At 44.4% G+C, this 9,213-nt stretch overlaps 1 pseudogene; it reads left to right on the top strand.

The window, feature by feature from the left end:
• The first annotated feature begins 464 nt into the window (after positions 1-464).
• Positions 465-1,974, top strand: LOC121772335 (annotated as a pseudogene).
• The last annotated feature ends 7,239 nt before the right edge of the window (positions 1,975-9,213 follow it).

The raw sequence follows: 9,213 nt of genomic DNA on the forward strand, positions 1-9,213 counted from the left end.
AACAATTTATTAAAACATGCATCAATCAATAATGAGACAATTAATAGAAACAAAAGGAAGAACTATATTTGATAAATGAACCTCATATTTCCCTAACCCATTCAACTCATAATTATTATAAAATTTATATAACAGTAGCTCCTACGTTTCATTAACTTTTTCCTCTCAATTTTCTTAACAACATTAAACAATTTATTAAAACATGCATCAATCAATAATGAGACAATTAATAGAAACAAAAGGAAGAACTACGGAAGACTTAATAACTATAGCTAAAGTAACTTTTATTGACAAACAACTCATCGATACTATAGTTATATGAACTTTTACCGACAAACAAACCAAACCGATGAAATGAGACTTCTGTTACTGGACAAACAGATTACTTGCATATAAACAAAAATCCCTCCCAAAAATTTTCCCCCACATTTCCCTTTCACAAATCACATCTCTTTCTCCAAACCCCACCCCACCCCACCCCACCACCCTCTTCCTCTATTTTCCCTCTTCCAAGAACCTTCACCTCCCCCTCTCTTAATTTCCATGGAGATTCATCCATCTCATTCTCACCAATCCCTCAACATTTATCTCTCTCTCCCTTCATTCATCAAACATATGTAATTCCCCAAAACCCATGATTTCCTTTCCCCATTGATTCAATCCAAAAGAAAGGAAAAAAAAGACAAAAAACAAAAAACAAATAAAAACTCCATCTTTCCCATATTCCCAATTCCCACCAAATCATGAAGCCTCTCCAAACCCCTCCCCCCCTCCGACGCCGCCAAATCCAGCCGGCGCCGCCGCTCCGACCTCTCCCTCCCCCTCCCCCACCGCGACACCTCCCTGGCCGTCCCCCTCCCCCTCCCCCCCTCCCTCATCCGCCCCCTCCTCCCTCAACTACTCTGACCTCGACCGCCTCAGCCGCATCGGCAGCGGCGCCGGCGGCACCGTCTACAAAGTCCTCCACCGCCCCTCCGGCGGCGTCTACGCCCTCAAGGTCATCTACGGCAACCACGAGGACGCCGTCCGCAACCAGATGCGCCGCGAAATCCAGATCCTCCGCGACGTCGACCACCCCAACATCGTCAAATGCCACAACCTCTTCGATCACGGCGGCGAGATCCAAGTCCTCCTCGAATTCATGGACAACGGCTCCCTCGAATCCACCCACATCCCCTCCGAAAAACCCCTCTCCGACCTTTCCCGCCACGTCCTCGCCGGATTGGCCTACCTCCACCGCCGCAAAATAGTCCACCGCGACATCAAACCCTCGAATTTGTTAATTAATTCGCGGCGCCTCGTCAAAATCGCCGATTTCGGAGTCTCTCGGATCCTCGCGCAGACGATGGATCCCTGCAATTCCTCTGTCGGCACGATCGCCTACATGAGCCCCGAGCGGATCAACACCGATTTGAACCACGGCCAGTACGACGGCTACGCCGGCGACATCTGGAGTTTGGGGGTTAGCATTTTGGAATTCTATTTGGGGAAATTCCCCTTCGCCGTCGGCCGGCAGGGGGATTGGGCGAGCCTGATGTGCGCGATCTGTATGTCGCAGCCGCCGGAGGCGCCGCCCTCCGCCAGCCGCGAATTTAGGGATTTCATCTCCTGCTGCCTGCAGAGGGATCCGGCCAAGCGCCTCTCCGCGGCGCAGCTTCTCAAGCATCCGTTCATCGCGCAGCACGCCTCCCCCGGCGCCGGCGCCGGGGTGGTACATCACCAGGCGGCGGCGCACCAGCTCATGCCGCCGCCGCGCCAGTATTACTCATCGGCTTGATTGGAGGAGGTTTTATTATTAGTTTTTTATTTGTTTTTTTTACCAGAAAAAGGTTAAATTTTTTATGGGGTTGAATGAATTAATTCCAGCTTTGTTTAGCTTAAAAATGGTAGTTTTGTGGAATTAAATGATGCAATGTACAACAAGGCAAAGATGAAAGAAATCTGTCATCAAAAATCATTAAATCACTTCCAACATTTTTTTTCTTTTTTCTTTTATCTGAAAAGGAGCTGACTCTCTTCTTTTTGGGATTAATTGGATGATATTATGATAATCATTTGCGAAGAAAGTAACTTATGCATTTGAGGAAAGTTGTAGTAAATTTTTTTCTTGTTTATGGATTGATTTTTATTGCTAATTGAGTTTATTGACTTCTCTTTGGATTGGATAAGATACTATGCATAAGAGCAAAAGAGTGCATATATTCTTGTCTTGGAATCCTTATCTTCTGTCTGAAAAAAAAGCATATACTCCATATTGTTTTGCTATACATGATTCGATGCCACATTTGCTGGTTTTAAGGAAAAGTTTGTGATGAAATTTGGGGGCAAATCTTCTTGGTTTGGGCAAGATTTGTTGCTTTCTTGCAATGACATAGTAAATCAATAATAAGTAAGAAGTCCCAACAAAAATATGTGATCATATGGTTTTTTTCTTCTTTTTTTCTCAGTTTCATCTGTGGCTGTCTTTTGTTTTCCCATGTTACCTTATCTAGAAACTACTATCATACATTAGACATCAAAGATTTGCTATAACTGTGGCTGTTTTTCTCTTTTTTACCTATTTTTCTCAGTTTGTTGATGTTATCAATATGCAAAATTGTTTTTTTATATTGTGGGCTTTGAGCATTAAACACTTCTTGCCTCTTGGTCTCGAATATGGTACTAGCTCGAAGTAATTAGTATTAACAGTTAAAGTTTTTTTTTTTTTTTTTGGGTTGGCTGATTCAAAGAGAAGAGAGTCAACACCAAAACATAAGTCTTGAAGTGTGTGTTTGAGCAACAATTACTAGGAAACTGGTTTTCCAAACAAGGCTGCATAAGATGACTGAAGTGATTTATAACTCTTACCTGTCTTCTTGAATTTGACTTGTTGAAATGTATTTGCATCAACGGTTTTGAGTCAAATATTGAACCGAGTTGAAAAGTGGAAAAATGGTCTTATATTTTTTAACTAAACCTAAAACTTGTGTAAAGCCATTATGAGTTACTAAATGGGCTGGCTATATACTATAACACCCAATTTATTTTTCAGGCCCTTGTGTTAGAGGCCGAGAAAGTGAAAATTTTATGGAATTTCATATGCCCAAATTTGTTGTTTCTAAAATTGATACTCTTCCAATAAGTATTAGTGAAATGTGCTTAAATTTGTGTGTGCTCTCCAAATCTTTAAGAGCTGACAAACACAACCGACTTGGCTCAGTTTTGGGGGCTTGCATTATGTTTTGTAGGTACAACCTATATTGAAACGCAGTCCAACCGGTTGCACGATGGGCTGATCCAAACTATATAAACGCAAGGCGACCGTTGCACTTTACAGCCTAAGTTTTAAGAAATACTCTGTTCTGTAATACTCTTCATGTCAGACACAGTGAAAAAGGTCGTTGCTCGCATCATAGAGTAGAGGCAGTGGGTAGTAGTTGCTGATGAAAAAGGTCGTTGCTCGCATCATAGAGTAGACACAGTGAAAAAGGTAATCGCATCATAGAATTGGGGCAAAGTTGTCATTCAATGAGATCGACGCCAGCTTCAACCATTGAATTTAATAGAATCTCCGACGATGGGATTGATATCTTAAATATGAACGAAGTAGGTGGATACAAAACCTCCTAGTTTTAATGCGTCAATCATCACAAACCTATTCATCAATTAGTGCATAAATTTTGTGACATCCGATCTCATCTTCACAAACACAAATGTTATGTGACATCCGATCTCATCTTCACACCAATAGTTTACAACATTATTATATCCATATAATTAGATTATTGTCATTTAGTTAGGTTATCTATCTAGTGGTTGCATCGTTGGCAGGTCCTATTTATGGTCCACTACAAATCTACAATCTACCACTTATCATACCAATAACTATTATCCCTATACTTACATACTCCCTCCATTTTTTAAAAATAATTATTATTTTTATTGTAGATTGTCCTTAAAAATAAAAACTTTAGAATATTTTTATTTTAGGACTTGAACTCACAATCTACTAACTCTACTTTTTGTCTTCCTTTTTTTTACTTTACTCATTTTTTTTCATCTCTCTTACTTTACCAATTTTTCTCACTTATTTTATCAATTGTGCATTAAAACTCGTGCCGCTTCAAATTATTCTATTTTTTGAATACGAATGGAATATCTAAATCTCTAAAATAAATTAGACCGATAATTAACTGTCAATTCGGAACCGTATAGATCTTTCATGGTCTAGTCATAAGTCCTTTATTTTGGAACTAGAATTGCCGGATTTGGAACCATGAACATCACGACACCTGTAAAATAATTGATTTTTACCAGTGCCACATTGAGTTGTGATAAAAAATTAACTAAATCATAATGTATAACCAAAAATCAAATGTAAACTATTAGATTAATAAATAATTCGTTTAGACTATATAGTGCACAAGGGCAAGTCCGAGATGGCCCTTTCACGAGTCACAAGCATTGTTATGCTGATTGCTTATGCGAGCTATCTTTTCTTTCAGCTCAAGAGTCAGCATAATCTCTATAGTTCTATTGATGAGGTTCGTAAAGTTGATGCATGATGGGGTACGTACTAAACAAGCCCAATAGCAGTGACGGCCCATCAGCCCAAAGCCCAAGGAAGAATATCAGTTCGGCATTACCAAAGAGTTCGGCCCCAGCCTACAGCTCGGTAAAAGCCGACCAATCAAGCTCTACTCTCAGATCGGCAAAAGCTGCTCGGCAATAGTTCAGCAGTTCGGTCTCAGTATTCGACCGAACTGGGAGATAGTGGACTCATGCAGAACCTCCACGACCTCCACTACACGATCTATTTAGTGGTGTCAACTCATGCAAGATCTCATGCAGGATAGCGGACCAAACAAAGAGATAGTGGACCCATGCAGGATCTCATGACCTCCACGACATCCACAACCTAGTTAGTGGTGATGTAAGCCACGACCTAGTTAGTGGTGATGCAAGCCACGATCTTAGTTCAATGTATAAATAGAACTTAGATCAGATAAACTAAAGGAGGAAAAAAAAGCTCTCTAGACATCAAATATCATATAGCAAGTCTGTATTTGTAAGCTGTAAACCAGATCAAGCAATACAATCTTGCCCTCCTTTCTTCCCGTGGACGTAGATTTACCTCAGTAAATCGAACCACGTAATTCCTTGTGTCGTGATCTATATTTTCTTTTACCCGCATTTGTCACCATCAAAAATTCGCCCAACCATCACTGGCGCCGTCTGTGGGAAACAGAGAACCAAATTTGTGATAAAGCGAGTTTTTGATCCTCTTCTACCAAAAAAATGCATACCAGATCACATAACACCCATAATACCGTTCGTGATAACCATGAGGAAGCTAGTCCAGCCCGCAGGTCTGGAAAACAGCCTCGGGAGAAATCTACTTCCAGTTCTCACGGAGAAGGAACAAGCCGCTCAAAGACTCATCGCACCGAGTCTTCCCAGCAGCCCGATTTGAACGAGGCTGTCAAGTTGTTTTTGGCCGAGAAGCAGGAAGAGTTCTTAATTTTCCTGCAAAAGGGCCAAAAGCCGGAGACGAAAACGGTGGATTCTCCCTCCTCATCCAGACATGAAAGTCACTACCGCAGTAGTGCCGTGTCTTCCAGGAAGAAGAATCCTCAACCCCGACATGTTCCTGTTCCTCCTCGGTACCGGAATCACAGGAGAACTCCATCTCCTCCATACCGAAGAGATGTCGGGTTCGCCATGTACGGAGCATTGAAGACTCCGTTCTCGGACGATATCACCCGAACTCCCTTGCCACAGAACTACCGAACTCCGTCGATGACTTATGACGGGTTAGTGAATCCTCATGACTTCCTGGGACGCTATCAGTATAATATGGCGAACCAGGGTCTCAATGAGGTCCATATGTGCAAGCTGTTTCCCGAGCTGCTTATCGGGAACGCAAGAAGGTGGTTCGATAGCCTCCTCCAAGGCAGCATTAGATCTTACCGAGATCTAATGGATGCTTTCCACAGGAGGTTCTTTCAGAAAGCGGAAGCCCGAATCACTTCGGCTCAGCTGCTTTCTACACGTCAAGGTCGCGACGAAAAGATCAGCGACTTTATGATGAGGTTCCACAAGGAATGCCTACAAGTAGATGATCTCAATGATCTACTTGTCATTTCGGCATTCCAAAATGGAATCCTGCCCGGAGCTCTCTACAGAAAGCTCGTGGAATGCAGTCCGCAAACAGCTCAAGAGATGTGGGACATTGCGGACCAGTTCTCCCGTGCCGATGAGGCAGACCGTCGCAAACGGTCTTTAGACAGCTCATCCCGAGGAGACAGGAGGAAGCCCGATCATAGCGATCAGGGACATCCTCGCCGAACTCCTTTTGGCGATCAGGGACATCCTCGCCGAACTCCTTTTGAAAGGATCCAAAGGACTCCGGTGCAAGACCGATTGGGGCCACGTCTCAATCCTGAGAAGCCGCCCGCTCAGTTCGTACCATTGAACAAGCCAAAGGACAATGGGTAGAAAATCTCCCTCAAGTCCTATGGTCCTACCGAACTACACCCAAAACCTCCAACGGTGAAACTCCGTACAGTCTGGTGTACGGCACTGAAGCCGTGATTCCGGTTGAGATCGGCGTACCCAGTCCCCGAACTCTAAATTTCTCCTCAGAAATGAATGATGACGGACTGAGAGCCGAACTAGATCTGGCCGAAGAAAGAAGAGAATTGGCCTGCATAAAAGCAGCCAAGTACAAGGAGCAAGTAGCCCGGTATTATAACCAAAGGTGAAAAAGCTGCAATTTCAAGTGGGAGATCTCGTCTTGAGAAACAACGAAGTAAGCCGAGCAGAAAAGCTGGGCAAACTCGAACCCACATGGGAAGGTCCATATCGGGTGTCAGAAGTCCTCGGCAAAGGGTCTTACAAATTGACTCACGTGTCAGGAGAACAAGTACCCCGAACATGGCACATTTCCAACCTCAAGAAGTTCCATTTGTAAGAGACAGTCCGGTCAGTCAGTCTTGTGTCTAGTTCGGTCCTAGGGGTATGTGCTTTCTTTGTTTTTTACTTGTTTTTCGTCTTTTTTATTTGTCTATGTGCGTTTTGTCTGTCTATGTGCGTGTCGTCTCTTACAAATGTTACTGAGGTATCTTGTTCTTCGAAGGCTGATCCCCTTTTTAGAACATATATAAGCCAACGATTGTGAGTCCAAGCTTCTAAGGAGGATACAAGACCACAATTCAGCTTAAGAAACAAGCAGTTCGTCTGAAACGAACTGCAACAAAGGGAAAGTCCGATCCACGCGATAAAACTCGCCGAATTAGGACAAGGGAAAGTCCGATCCACGCGATAAAACTCGCCGAATTAGGACAAGGGAAAGTCCGATCCCCAAATTAGGACAAGGGAAAGTCCGATCCGAGCGATAAAACTCGCCAAATTAGGACACAAGCTTAGTCCGGTCAAAGAAATTTACTTCATAAGACCAAAGACGAGTCCGGTCAAAGAAGTTTACTTCATAAGACCAAAGACGAGTCCGGTCAAAGAAGTTTATTTCATAAGACCGAGGACCAAGTCCGGTCAAAGAAGCTTACTTCATAAGACCGAGGACGAGTCCGGTCAAAGAAGTTTACTTCATAAGACCGAGGACGAGCACGATGAAATTTTTTCGCTGAGCTGTAAATACGCAGTGATAGAAGCGAAATGAAGATTTCATTTATTAAAACTTGTTCGGCATACAACTCCGCTGCCCTACGAGAAGGCGTTACGCTATTACAAAGGACTATTCTACTGTCCACGGTTGCTAAAGTTGAGCCACCTATTCAAAAAATCCTCGTGAAGCCGAGTTCGGGCGTTCCGGGCAGCTGAAGAATAAGCAGGTCGACGAGATGCTCTGATCGACCTACCGCCTCTTCCTTGAGTCCGGGAAGTTCTGGCACCTCGGCGGCGAAGAGTCTCTTCACGAAGCATTTGTTGATCTTGCTCACTCATAATCACAGCTCCTCTACGAACTTCAGTCCGTCCTTGTCTTGACGTTTCCGGTTGCTCCTGAGTCCGTTCTCGTCTTGACGTTTCCGGTTGCTCCTGAGTTCGTTGCTGATTTGGAGTAGGATTTTGAGCAAGTGGATCAGAGGTTTGAGCTGGAGTGTGAGCATCTGTTGGCGGGAAATGCCTAAGGAATCTCTCGATTGAAGGACGCCGGGAAAGAACGATGTCGTACCGAGAAGCCCAGCGCCGCAATGATTTCACAACTTGTTGGCAAGCCGAGCTCTCCAGCGCATTGTTCCTCCGGAGTACATGAAGCTCCTCCCACAGTTCATCAACTTGATTTTGAACTTCAGATATGCTCATTCCCCCGCGTCCGCAGATGAAATCCTCATACGCAGTCCTCTCAGCGACGGCAGTATTCAGCTCGGCCTCCAGATCTTTCTTTTCGGACTCTAAGTCCTTATTGTCGGCCTCCAGCTTCACTAAACAAGCCAAGAGTTCGTCATTCTTCATCTGGTCAGCTATGGCTTTTTTCTCAGCTTCGTCTAAAGCGGAAGAGTACAGCCGCTTCCAGTGAAGTACCTCCAGCTCCTTAAGAGTTAAGAATACAAAGCAGCCTATGTCAGTTCGGCATTTCAGTTTACTGAGCAGGTAGTAAACCACAACAGGAGTAAAAGAGAGTACGAAAAGCTATACGAAGACACAAGTGCAGAAAGAAGAATTTTTTCATTCATAAGAAAAAAAATTTTTACACAAGGAGGGCTTCAAGGCCATTTTACAACAAGGAAGAAACTAAACTAAGAGAAGGGAGACGAAATCATACTCCGCCAGCTTCGTCTCCGGCTCCTCGGTGAGGTTCAGCTTCCTTCTCCTTGTCTGCCTCAGCTTCAGCCTCGGCCTCCCTGCTCCCCCCAGCCTGCTCGGTGCCCCTATCACCGATCTGCAGCACCTCTTGCTCGGCCTGCCCGTCTCCGATCTGCTGATCAAGCTGCTCGGTCTCACCCTCTCCGTGGAACATTGGAGCGGGTGAAACTGGCCCTAAGGAGGCAAAGATAGCCTCCATATTCTCGTCCCGGTCAGCTCGGCAACTACGAACTCGGTCAGCAGAAAGCAGGACCGAGGACGAAGCAAGCTCCTCAAGGAGCGGCAGACTCTGGAGACGAGCTGCTATCTCTCGGCCGTACAGCGGCAGGACGACTTCGGGCCCCTGCTCGGCATTATCGGTCATCAGTTTCAGCAGATCACCGACAAAGGCCGAAAATTGATTGCTCAGAA

This window comes from Salvia splendens, chromosome 16 (genome assembly GCF_004379255.2).
Source record: "Salvia splendens isolate huo1 chromosome 16, SspV2, whole genome shotgun sequence".
Classification (NCBI taxonomy): Eukaryota; Viridiplantae; Streptophyta; class Magnoliopsida; order Lamiales; family Lamiaceae; genus Salvia; species Salvia splendens.